Source organism: Ylistrum balloti, unplaced genomic scaffold, assembly GCF_031769215.1.
Source record: "Ylistrum balloti isolate Yb309-2 unplaced genomic scaffold, AGI_CSIRO_Ybal_v1 Utg369722, whole genome shotgun sequence".
NCBI lineage: Eukaryota > Metazoa > Mollusca > Bivalvia > Pectinida > Pectinidae > Ylistrum > Ylistrum balloti.
The window spans coordinates 1,197,819-1,212,001 of NW_026781941.1; positions in this window are offsets into that span (position 1 = coordinate 1,197,819).

Below are 14,183 nucleotides of genomic sequence, written 5' to 3' on the forward strand. Positions count from 1 at the left end.
GAATGGAAAGCACTGGAATATATTTACTAGCTTAATTTACATTTGATCGTTTCTCTTTAAAATAACTGAACATAAAGTTAATTTTTATAAAGTGAACTGTAAGTGACATGAAAACCTTTTTCATACCATATGGTATTTAACAATTATATTGCCGCACTAACTTCAACCCAAGTCAAATAATCAAACTTCAATAAGATACTCATAGTTTTACCAAAATCAGCATCGTTAAGCTTAACTTCTTTATTTGGTATTGAAAAGAAAGGGCTTAAAGGAAGAACTTATTTGTGATAGGATTGATTTCTAACCTTGTGTTTCAAACGTTTCGAAAATTCTGAGAAATCTTTTGAATGACACATCCGTAAGAATGAATGTGTTTTCCTACTTCTTATGTCTATTTCGATTGAAAGAACTAAACGAAATTATAATCGTATCATTGAAAAAAATTCCTAGTAATGCATCTACCAGAATTATAGCATACCATTGCAGACAAAAGGATGATGTTCTTGATTATAAGATCCAATATCTTATCAGTAAAAGTGGTGTTTCTGAAATATGTTTGAAACGAAAATATCACAAAATGTCTTTGATCCCACGAATCCCAGTGTATCACTTTTAAACATATGAAAATGTTACGTGTATGATTTAAAATGCATTATATATTATTTAGATCGTCAAATCATTTCAGTTTTCATATATTTGCAAATGTAACCTTCCATTATTGTTTTTATATTTTGTATGTGATATTTGTGTATTTTGCTAGGATATTGTGTATCCTTATGTACTTGATATGGAATTGTTTTGCGTGTTGACATTTACCCATTTATTATTGTCCATTTTCGAAAGTACGGGTTTGTTATTACTTTGAATACAGCATTTATCCATATCTTACTTCAAATTCTACTTCGTGTCTAAATTTGTGTGAATTTATATTTTACAATACCAATGTGTATTATTTTTCTTTGTCAAACTTTATATATACATTTATGATAAACTTCCACGCCGTGTTTTTGCTCGCATTTAAGATATTCTGTGTGTTTTGTTTAGGAAATATTTGTAGTTTTATAATCTTCTTATAATTCTCAATATTAAACTTCCGATATGTTCATCCAATTTGTTGTAAATATTCAAATAAGTCGCACAGGCACCGATAATTCCTGTTGCTATTTATATTATTTAAATTAAATTGATAGAGAAACTCGTAAAAATGTAAGATAATATAGGTTAGGTTTTGGCAAACCACGTCATATGACAGGCTGTACAAATCGGGCTTGAGGTTCGTCCTTAAAATAGTACTCTCTTTAAATCTCACATGCAAATTTCGGACGGATAATGCATTACTATAATTAAGGATGGTCAAATCTTGAGATAATTATAGGTTCCCTTTCACTCCTTTCATCCGCACGTCACGTAAACATCATCATATGATGTTCTGTTTATAGCATCCCTCCTGCGTAGTCAGTCCTTTATCAATGCTTAAGAAGTACTGGGACAGCTATTATTAATTTTCTTATATCACTTCCTCCTTGGTCGCACTTGGTGTATGATCAATTTTAAATGGAATGCCATCTTTGACCTTAGCCGTTAATGTTTAATGCCTCTTAGGTTAAATACTTAGAATCTTAACATCACTGACGAATCCTAGGAGGACGAAGACGAAACAGCTGTATGCTGCAGTTTAATTCAATATTTGGCTCAAAAGCAAAAGCAGAAAAAGCATTAAGCTTTGACTTTTTGACAAAGTTTGTTACCCCTATTTCTTGTGAAGTACAGAATGAATTGTTATCATATTTCACATGCAGGTTTTCTTTGGTCTTTAAGCGTACATGATCAATTTATTCGAACCACTGGGAAAATCGAAATCACCAACAGGTGGCCCGTGGATTTTGATTGTTCAACTTTGTTATCGCTATTTTCTGAGATGTTGTGGAAAGACTATTCTTAAAATTTCGTAAAGAGGCACTTCTTAATCCCTAGTTTATCACGGTTTGGGAATGGTTGAAAAACCCAAAGTGTCCGATATTTTGTATGCTGATAAGATAAGTTTGTTATTTATAAAAAAAAATGTAGAGGATACCTTTATCATTTACATGTAGGTTTCTCTATATATACTGAGAGGAAAAAGAAACGCAATTAGCAGAAAGTTAATATTGTAAATTAAATCCTTGACGTACACCCTTGAAACTTGACAAATGTGTGTATTTGAATTAGGTCCCTATGGTAGTAAACTGCGCACGCCGCTTGTACAAAAGAATAAGAGACAAAAGCACGATATCTCGAACCCAGTATAAAGGGTTGGTTCAAAATCTGTGTGTGCGAATCTTCAGACGTATACCGTCTCGATTTCCCACATTTTAAGCATAAACAGTTCACCGTAAAAATGCCACGACTGTCCGAAGTTGACAGGGGTCGTGCCATTGCACTTTTTATGTAAGGTACCCCGCAAAATTAGGTCGCTAATCAATTTGGAGTCCGTCCATCAAACAATCGCCGCCTCATCCAAAGACTACATGCCACCGGAAGGGTTGCAGACCGTCCCCGAGGCAGTCGCCCTCGTGTGACGACGCGTCGACAGGATAGGGCAATGCGACTTTCGCACCTACGCAATCGCTTTCTGACGGCCACGGAAACAGCAAGGAACACAATTGGCATCATCATGTTCCAATTGATCCAAAGACAGTGCGTACTCGACTGCGTGCCTTCGGTCTTAAGACTCCTCTGGTCGTTATTCAGGGAAATTTCCCGGCCGTCCGCTACAGAGACGTTTCAGCAGGACAACGCCTGGCCGCATTTAGCGAGGGTTTGCCGTGGTTATCTCGCAGCAAACAATGTCCCCACCCTAGACTGGCCCCCATACAGCCCTGACCTCTCCCCAAAAGAACATTTATGGGACGAGTTGGACATAAGGATAAGACGTAGGCCGAATCCTCCAATCAACGTCGCTCAGTTGGCGTTGGCGCTGGATGAGGAATGGAATCGTATACCAATGAGGAGGGTTGATACCCCGATCAATTCAATGAACAAAAGAGTTTGTGTAGTTACTGCAGCTTTCGGGGGCACACACGATATTGGTGGGTCCAGAACGCACTTCATTTTGAGTGGGGTACTCTTGAATCAACGTCAAATTTGAAAGGTTTACTTAACGTACACGAATGAAATTCTCGTAGATGACAGAGTGGTCAACTATCTTCCAGTTACACCATAATTACATTCTAAAACCCTTTTCTATTTCCCGTAGTTGACATGGAAATTCCTAATTGCGTTTCTGTTTCCTCTCAGTATACATTCTTGGCAAACTGGTCGGAAGGTACAAGCAGTCATCTTCAATTAAATTTTAAATAAGCAAATATCAACGACCAAGAATACATATATTCAGTTTTTACGCTCATAGTGAAATGGCATAAAATACAGGATTGGGGCAAAACAAATCATAACGATTTCTAACTAATGAAACAAAGCGCAAAATATCCGGAAAAATAAAGGAAGCATTAACTGACCTCTCCTGTATTTCATCATCCCATTTCGATTGGTCGAAATTCTTGTCGAGTAGCCAAATATAAAATTACTCTAGTTAGTAAGTTGTTGGTCTCACTGGAAACTTTTGGAATTTGAAATTTACCCTTCAAATAATACCCAATGAATTCCGGAAGTTCACCTTGCCAAATATCATATACTTGTTTTTTCTCAGAACCGTACCTATAGTTTGGTTGTCTTTAAATCTTTAACGATTTGCTACTTCGAATGTATTATGTGGGCGGATATATAAAAGAATGCAGGAATAACGAGCTTTAGACTTTCCTACCACATGGACTATATATACACGGTGTTAGTGTTATATATCATCTTGAAAATAACGCCAGACTGCCTGCCATCTACTATATGTGAGTAGTTATTAAACCTAAACCTAAAATATGTTATTATAAAATGTTAGCCAATGTCAAAGTATTGATAGTATAGATATAAAAGAGATTGCAATGATTGTACTGTAATGATAAATAGTTTTTGGTTATTTTGTTCATCTTTAACTTTGACTTCACATTGACGAATTGAAACAAAACATGACTTCCTGGTGCTTAACTAACATTGCTTGGCGGACGTGTCTCATACACGTGTGCGTGTGTATATGAATAATATTTGAATGTAACTTATACTCCGATCATAGAGTCCCCTGTTTGAAAGATAAGGTATATTAGATTAATCCTTTGTTTCTGTGAATCATAAAGAGCAATTCATTTTATTATGGACGAAGAATCATAGGACGACACTAAAATTATATAGGATGACAATTTAACAGGCATGAAGTGGGGCTGACATGAAAACAAAGGAATGACAAAACAATAATGTCACATACTGTTAATTATATGGACTGCTATCTGAAGTTAAAATGACAAGCTAGATCTAAAGATAGGTAGAAATTCGGTATGACTCCTTATTTCACAAAAGAATTTTGTTTTACAATAGGGAAATAGCTATCCCAGTATCACAAGTTCAAAAGCCATTGGTTTACATCAAGAACGAATTATTTGTTTTAAAATATCATGTATGAATCTATTCATTTGTTTGATCAACTGTTATCAAATGAGTGCGTTCCGAATGATTTAAGTTTGTAAGGACAAATCTCTGTTTTAATTTTTCGGTACAGTGTAGTTTCGAAGTGATGCCATATGCATGATTCGCCTATATTTTATATTGATATAATATGTAATAATTTATTCAATTTTTTCCCCAGTGGAAATGATTATTGCACTGCTAGTGTTAACACTATGTGCCACATCTTTTGCCCACTGTCCTAACGAACCAATGTTCACACAAACGACAAATAATGATGTTCAGTTCTTCCGTCTTGAGGCCTCAACTATGTGTGGGAACCGAGCCACAGAAAGTATGGCGGAGGTTGATATTTGTGATATAGGCTCACTCAATAGGCTGTTGACGTTAGCAAAATTTCACATTCGGGAGGCCATTAGTGAACTCGTAAGTCAAAAACATGATGCTATATGATATAATAAACATCGGTGTATTTTGAAATTTAGATAGCTGTACCTTGAACATTTAACTCGTATTGAAATATCTAATAATATTATATTTAACTTTTAATTAGTTTTTACTTCAGGAGTTATACAGGAGTTTTATAACATCATTCTTTTCAAGTAATCATTAGTTAGTTCTATTATGTAGCATCAAATCCATTGAACCACTTACATAGCGGTTTTACTGTGACCATAGAATCCCTATGATTTGTTTCATATAATAGTTGGGTCTCAATTTTGGAAAACAATGAAAATAAACTTAAAAATAAAGTTATTATCCCATCCCAAATTTATTGTTTTTTTTACTGTATTATATTGAGTACAGAATATTTGATTTTAAATAACATATCTTATATAACAGCTTTACTTGTTTCTTTCATTATCTATTTTCAACTTTTACACTGAAGACATGATAATATTTGCTTTAATTAGGATACATAATCTAATATGATATAAATATATAACAATACGGTAGAATATATCACCTGTGTCCTGAATCTAGTTTTGTACTAATTGAAAAAAATAAAATACATAACTGCGGATAGACGTTGATGTAACCGTTCCAAAACATAATATGAAATATTGCTTTTCTTGACACGCGTACAAGTAGAGTATGGATGTGTTCGGAACATAGCAAGAGGTTAGACAAGGAAATTTTATTTGTGTGTGTTTATTTGAATTACTTAAACAAGTAATTGGAAATGATATTTTGTTTATTCAGGATAACATGGTCATGTTTCGAAGACATCTATGTGAATTCGATCCAATGGCTTTACCTGTATCTAGTGGACGTAGTGTGGTAAGTACATTGTTGTGATGTATATCATATTCTGAAATAATGGATATATCTTTAATTTTATCTTATCTCATACTCCTCAATACCTTCACTTATCCCATACTACTTTTAATAATCCCAGGATATACATAGGCTAGGCGTTTAGAAGTGTAAGTTTGCACCCTAATCTGGCACCTTTCAAGCTGTCTGCTGTCAAAACAAGAAATGCATATTATCAGTGGTCAATGCAGTCTTTCGTCTTAGCAAAAGGATATTATTGTATGAGCTATAGGGATACCACGGCGTCCGTCGTTCGTCCGACGTTCGTTCGTCGTCTGTCAACTTTCCCCATAAATCGCAAGTTGTTAATCAAATTTGGTCTGAAGCATCGCGTGGATAAGTTCACCAGTTATGCATAAAGAATGGGCCTGCTCCCGATAGGCCTAAGGGGTAGGGTCCAATAGGGAAAATCTATCTTGTTCTTCGGCAATTGCAGGATATCGTCCTAATGTGGTATGAAGCATGCTTTGGTGAAGGGGAATCATTTTTGCATAAATGGTAGATCTGGCTCCACGGGTTTTGAGGGATTGGGCCCCATAGGGAAAATCTCTGAATTTCATAAAGATCCATCTTGGTCTTCAGTAATAACTAATTGTTATCCAAATTTGGTCTGAAGCATGCTTTTGTATAAAGATGGGATTACCCCCTTATGGTCATAGTGGCGGGGCCAAAATGGGGAAATAGACAAAATTTCTGAAAATTATACTCCTTCTGTAGAAATGATTGAATTTTGCCCATATTTGGTCAGAAACTTTTGGTTTCAGCCCTTTTGATGGGGGTTGGGGGGGCACATACCTGAGTGAGTGTATCCCAATTTGCATGAAGCATGCTTGGGTGAAGAAGAACCAATTTTGTATAAACGGTTGATCCAATAAGGAAAACTGAAAAAAAATCTTCATAATCATTCTTCATGTATAGGAATGCCATTTTCTCTTCCAATTTGGTCTGGGACATGCTTGGGTGAAGAGATTAATTTTGTATGAACTGTCGGTTCCGTGCCCCTGGAATGGCAGGGGCGGACGAGGTCAATTTCCCAATTCCTTATGTTGGAACTTAAGGGTGAATAGAACTTAGTTTTTTTCAAACAATACATTTAAATCCCTTTGGGAGGAGGGGCGTGTATATTAAGGAGAAATAGATACAAGTGTTTTAGATACTTTTCCTTTAGTTATAATCAATTTCAGCAAACTTAATTAGGTGAACGATAGAGACTGAATGGGCCTCTTGACGATCAAATAGGTACAAATTCGAAAACAACTTAAATCTTCTACTAACTGTGTTATAAGAACTTCTATTCTATTGACATAACCAACATGAAGAAATGTCCCAGTATATCCTGGAAAGTATAACTGATCATATGATACTAAATAAATTCAGAATCTCCATAATGACAATGATCTAGTAATTTACACATACCTGTAAGTAATTTTAGCTGTCTTTTTTTAACATAGGCGAGCACCCTACGAAACGGAATATCTCTACTATTAGACATCACCATGAATATCACAATCATAAGTTGTCACCAGAACAGCAGACTGGAAACGAACCTGTTCCCTGCCATGCAAGCCGTCATTTGCGAATTAAAGAGACTTTGCACTGATCTTGTACCGCCTGAGATTTTTGAATTACGTCTCGGAAGTTTAGATAGAACAGATTTTTTTGTTTTTAGCTGCAAGAATTTAAGAAAAGCCCACTCTCTTCTCAGCGACTTTAAACATGATCTCAACTTCGACATTCAGAATGTACCTGTCTATGGTAATGGTGACTGATATGAATAAAACAACATAACTTCTTACTTGAAGCCTTTCTTAAGGTAATCCCGGCGTTAAAGTGAGCTTCAGTCAGGTGTGCACTGGGATGAATCAGCTTTCTATTGCAGTAAGCGAAATCGAAATCTATATTGTTTAAATCATTCTTTGAATATATAATTATTATGCAAGGAATATAAAAATAACACTCAATGACGTTCTCAGGGCTTATGTAGAGTATTTGATTTTCAAATACAAAACGCGACTCTGGAAAGGGCTCGCTATTAAATTTACTTTCCCTTTTTCATTTGACTATGTATTTATCTAAGTGTATGCACATCTGTATATAGTTATTAAAGTATGTACATGTATATATTTATCAGAATATTTATTTTTCTAAAGTTTACCTCTTATAAGCGACGTCAAATATATATGTAATTATTCATATCGGGTTTTTTAAGTGAAATTTGGTGAATTGGCATTATTTAAGAAATGTTTTACAATACTGAGCTGTTACAAACAATTGTTTTGGTATCTTTTACCAGTTAAAATTTAGTAGTTAATCCGTACAAAAGAACTGTATAAATTGGATTCGAAAAATATATCACGTGCCATCTACATACCTTGCATATGTTGACAAGATAGTTAAAAGTTATACATGCTTTTCATGACTGTTTTATTTCATTCCAAATGAAGTTGATTTCACCATGTTGTTAATGTCTTACAAAAATGAAAAAAAGATAAATTATTTGCAAGTAATGAACAGATATAAAGTAACAAAGCAATACACCACTACAAGAGTAGACCGAGTATAGTCTCTAAAACAGCTTATTTTCAACGGTTCATTACCTAGTCTTGATTCTTTTTTGGCATATTTATTATTTGATGTTTTGTGACTGTGATTCTTATATGATTTTCTTACGTTATACTTACGATTTCAATTATTAGAATATGAATAATAATTGAGTAAAAAGGGAAGTAATTATTTCTCAAAACATTCAAAAATTCAACCAACATTCAACAATAAAATTCATCATTTCAGCAACATTTCGTCTGTTTATATTGACCGTCATTAATACTCATGAAAATCGAGTAAATTAATGCAAAATAAAATAACATTCATCCATGATACGCAATGATTACGATCACTTTCACTCTCTGCAACCCTTATATATTTCGAAGCAAAATGCACAAGCGAATTAACCTGATTTGATCTCAGACTGTTACCATTTCAATGGAGCAACACTCAACTTCAAAGCCAGTACAACATACCGTTATGCGACCTTGTGATTCGTTTGATAACATCAAAACATCAAACTAGTTTTTTGTCTTTAATCGCAAAAGTCATATACAGTACCATAAGCCTGAATCAAGACAGTATGCTCTTGAAACAAATACTTTCAGCATACTTATTTTACGAAATTATTGGATTGATGAAACTTGAAATATATAAATCGTTATATAAAAAACCGGATTTATCTACAACACATATTTGTTTGAAACAGGAAATTGATATCTATCTAGATATTCCTGAAAATTCTGTTAATGTCATTTTCTAAAAACCGAAGGACGTCCAGAGCTGTTCCAAGACTAGCGCATGTGAACTCGGTCAGTTCTGTTCTGTCCATGACTCTATAGGTAATGATCGCCCTGAAAATATCTTGGTCAACCTCGACATACATGAGCATTCGTTTCATCTCGCATATGACGTCAACAATGGGCTGAAGGACGTTGAGGGAGCACCGTCCTCGTGTGTGACAATTTGTGATAGATATATTTAAAGCAACTTGTGTCATAATTTGTACACCTGTCCGGAGACTGCCAACCTGTGAAGCAAACAGATGTCTGTAACCTATAACATCTCATTTCGAAGTCTTATTTGTCTTTACGTTTTATAATGACACACAATTCATATATTTTCAAGATAGTCTTCGTTTATACATAAAAATCACTGTCACGTTAGTATGAAAAAAATTATGATACCATTCCGAGAGCAACTTTGAGAGTGAAAGTTATCGAGACTTCGTTTTAACCTGGCATTAATGTCGCTTAGCTATTTTGTTGACATACAATTACACTAGTAAGACAACGCATACATGAATTTCAATACTAATGATTAATATATAAGAAAGGGGACTGCTCACCAAATCTGACCCTGTACCAGACATCAATGGCAAGTTGTGCATATTCTGGTCACGACAGTTCAGTGAACTGGAGCGGAGTGTTGCTGCCTGAGTAAAAAAAGGAGTTAGATGTTGTACATAAATTTGTAAGACATAACATTTATAGTAAATCAAAAAGTAGTTTCTTTAAAGAAAACAATTACGGGAGGTTTTGGGTAATTCTGATTTGCAAATTCGTTATATCATTTCGATTTCAGAAATATATAATGCTGATAGAAACTTACGATATCGTTGATTGCTTGTCGCATAACACGTTTCGCAATCCTCAATTTTCGATTCAAAGAATCGATCGAACAGATCGGAGGAGACCCATAATTTCCACCATTACAGGATCCGGTTGTGTCGATGGTGTACGTCTCTGTGAAGTGATCTGGGTTAGGAGCTGTCGTACAAGTTGCACTGACAGCCAGGAAGACGACAATAAACAGATCTAAAAATCGAAATGATCACAGACAGACATGAGAACTATATGATAATTTCTGGTTGACAACATCTAAATCGAGTTCGGTGTAGAATTGTTAGATCATCATACATACTAATGGTATATGGACAAAACTGTGTCCCTCTCATGGCTGATTTATCGAGTTTAACAAAACATGTCACAAAGACCGTGAGAAGTTTTCTGCTTTTCTGCTGATTTTTTTACCATGTTCATGGAATTATTATACACGACTGACTCTTCTACATCAGCCACTTAGTCTATCTGTTCGTAAAGCGAAGCGAACAAAGATAGCTTGTCATCAAGTTGTATGATAAGCGTGATCATTTCCTTTTTCTTATTGTAAAATTTACATTTTTGGATAGCATCAACTCTGCATTCCCAACATGTCACAGTTGTTTGATATTAAAGGGTTTTTTTTTGTTTTCAGTATCATGATATTCGTGCAATATGTCGGCAAGTGACAGACCAGCTCAAGCACAGAGTTTCGAGCGATACAGATTGATAAAAGATGAAGAAGTTTTCGGCCGTCATAATGAACTCATTAGGAAATATTCCTGTTCTTCGTGCGATATGACGCTTGTTCTGTTTTTGTTTACGCTGTCATTTAGTTTGACACTACTTATTTGGATTGACCAAGATTTACATGGTGGTTGTCGTTTACCCTTTCGGCCTGGCCTTATTTTCCTTGTACTCTTTGTAAATCTTTATTTCTCATATTTTGTTCTAGTTTCATCGAGTTTTGTTTGACGATCTGTTGTTCTAAACATAGTTGTTGCAACTACTAGTATTATGGCAATCAAATACAAAAATCTGACATGATGAAAAAATGCATTCTCTCTGATATAATAGCTCCAGATTCATGTCATGAAAAAGAACACTTACTAAATTTTTAATTTCTGACTAAACGGTTCGCAATGCAAATTAATTAGTCATTTCATATAAAGGGTCACGTCTGGCCGGAAGTCATGCCTGGTTTTATATCAATTCTAAAGTAATATCACGTGACTATAACACTAAATAATCATGTGGTCTATCCATTATAATATTAGTTTTAATTTGCGTACTTACTAATTGTCAGTTTAAGTCGGACATACGATTTGTAGTTGTGGGATAACAATACTATGTACTGAAGTTTGCACGCAGTTTCATTTCTTAAACATCAATATTCAATTCCACGACATTCTTGTATTTTTCCTATTCTGATAAACGTTTTGAAGTTATCGTCTTGACCAGTTACTTCCACAAATACACCTATCACCACTTCCAAAATAATATCACTACATAATGGAATTGATTACCATCTTTATAATGTGCTTTATATAAAAATAGAACTTCATCCTCTATAAAACAAAAACAAAAAAAAAAAACAAAACAAAACAAAAACAAAAAAATCAAAAAAGAGTCTATGAAGACGTCGGAAGTTTTACAATCTGTGATTAAATCATAAATATTAACAATCTATATAACTGCATAACACAAAAATGGTGTGTATTTATCTAGAGTACACATGGCTCAATAACATAAAAAAATAAGTTTATCCTTGATTGAAAAAACATCAGCGGGTATTTAAAGACAATTCATAACAATGGTATTACTTACGAAAGATGTTCATGTTGTTTCTGGGGTTTGATCCAATTTCTGTCATTTAAAATGAATATTGCTGTATAAATGAAGAAATTGTTCTCTATTTATTATATAATTATTTGGTCTTCCCAGTGGAGAAATTTTCACTAAATATTGAAAATCAGCATTTGTGCGAACAGCAAAATACTGGTTGTAAACAAAATTAGATCTTTACGATAAACTTGTGTCTGAACTCTTAATCTTCCGTCAAAGCACCAGTATAGTACAAGCACTGATTGTATTTCAGTAGATAGGAATCAATAGGCTGACAAATATCTGTCCTCGAAATAACGGCACGAACTGTGTCGTAGACGAAACTTACACCAAGATGTTTCCGGTGATAAAATATCGTTCAGGATTTTTCTCGAGGGATACAGTAATTTGAAAATACTCTATTCACAATTATAATGGCATGAAAGTTTCAGGTAAATCCAAAGAGAGTCGGAGGTTGGTGGAGAAGGGGATTCATGTGTACTGGAGTAGTGAGAGCAACACCGGAATGTACTGTGTAAGGTAAGAGGGACATTCAATTATTACTATATCCTATATGACAATTTGCATACGAATCTTATCTATTTACGATACAACCGATTTCAAAAGGAAAAAATCATATATCTTTCATATCTCTTCTAAATTACGCTCCATTCCAAGGCATTAAATATGACTACAAACCCACGACCGACCGAACAACTTGCGAGGCAACAAAGCACAAATCAAACAATTAGCTAGTCAACAGGCAAATGGCTTAATAAGCAAAAAGCTAGCTATTGAAACGAATAACCAACCAATATACCACTTAGCTAACTGGCCAGTAATCACGCAAGAATCGCAACTCTATCTTCAATATTTTGAGTCTAAATATTAGATGTTATTCTCGATGGTTCTGTTAGTTAGTTAGGGGTATTATTAGGAACCTGGCGGTGAACATGATATATTTTTGTAGTTTGGAAGTTAACTTGATTTCCTTGATTCGGTGGGCACCACATGAGGTGCACATAAAAGACAAAGTTACACCGGAAATACGTGGATTCCATGTGCTTTTGGTAGATTGGAAATTCTGGAAATCTTTTTATATGCCTATTAAAGTTGTGTTTTACTTCATCTTGGAAACTTGTGATAAGTACGTTAAATTGGTAAGTTTGAACAGAATATCGGATATGACTTTGATAGTGATACCGAAAGTATCTAGTATGTCGGAGGAAAAATTGGTATATTTTTACGGAATTATTTCATCGATATATGCTTCTGAATCATGTCAGTAATTTTCAACGGAAACACAATTGATTTTTAGGGGAAACACCTACAATTCCTATGTACCCATGGAGGGTTGTCCAAATACACATTTCATTTCTATCGGTGATGAAAACTATCTTTTCATCTGGTAGGCTTCGATTTAGTTCTTAACATGACTGTCGAGTCCTAGATGTAATAGTTGTAGCTTAACCAACACTGGTTTTTGTTCGTTAGTAGTGTTGAGTTCTACTAGTTAAACGTACCCAAAGAGTGCGGATAAAATGAAAACAAGCGAGTGGTCAAATGTGAATGTTTAATTCCTTCGAGAATGTTCCAGTAAATTTAATCTTATTGACTTTATAATCATTATGTTCAGTCAATTTAGTAGAACCTGTAACAGTATCAGCTTAACCAACATTGGTTATTGTCCCGTCTACCACTCTAGTGTCTGAAGTAAAAAGTCAATCTTTGCCAGCCACAGCTGTATGATGTAACATCACTGATGAGTCCTAGACGGACGAAACGACTGTATGATGCAATTTTATTCATATATAATTTTATTATGATATGGCTATACTGATTCTAAATACGATTCCGATTCGGAAAATGCTATACACTTTTGTGCGTTTTCACTATATTTATATAGTTTATACCAAGCTATTTTTTTAACAAAACATTTTGGATTTGGTCTTTTAACATATAATTAAAATGCCTGTATATCTTATGATAAAATATCAATACAATATATTTTATATTAGGTCTTAATATAGGTGAACAAGAGACAATCGATAACCTAAAGAAAAAAATGTTTAATTCTAAACTGATAGATTTTTAAATAAGATATTTTCGAACTCGTTTCGAATACTCAACTTTCTCTTAGAATGACATTAAGGCATCAAATGTATCTAAAAATCAAAGATGCCTGGAATGAGATACCATGATGTCAGCGAGAATCAAATATCCTCGTTATTTGTTTAAAATCACTGTAAGAATCAATAAAATTATTATAAATTTGTAACTCTACCAATTTTAATGCTTTTATCCTTTGCAAACCGGCATTATTTTGGATGCAAAAACTCTTAAATTCATTAT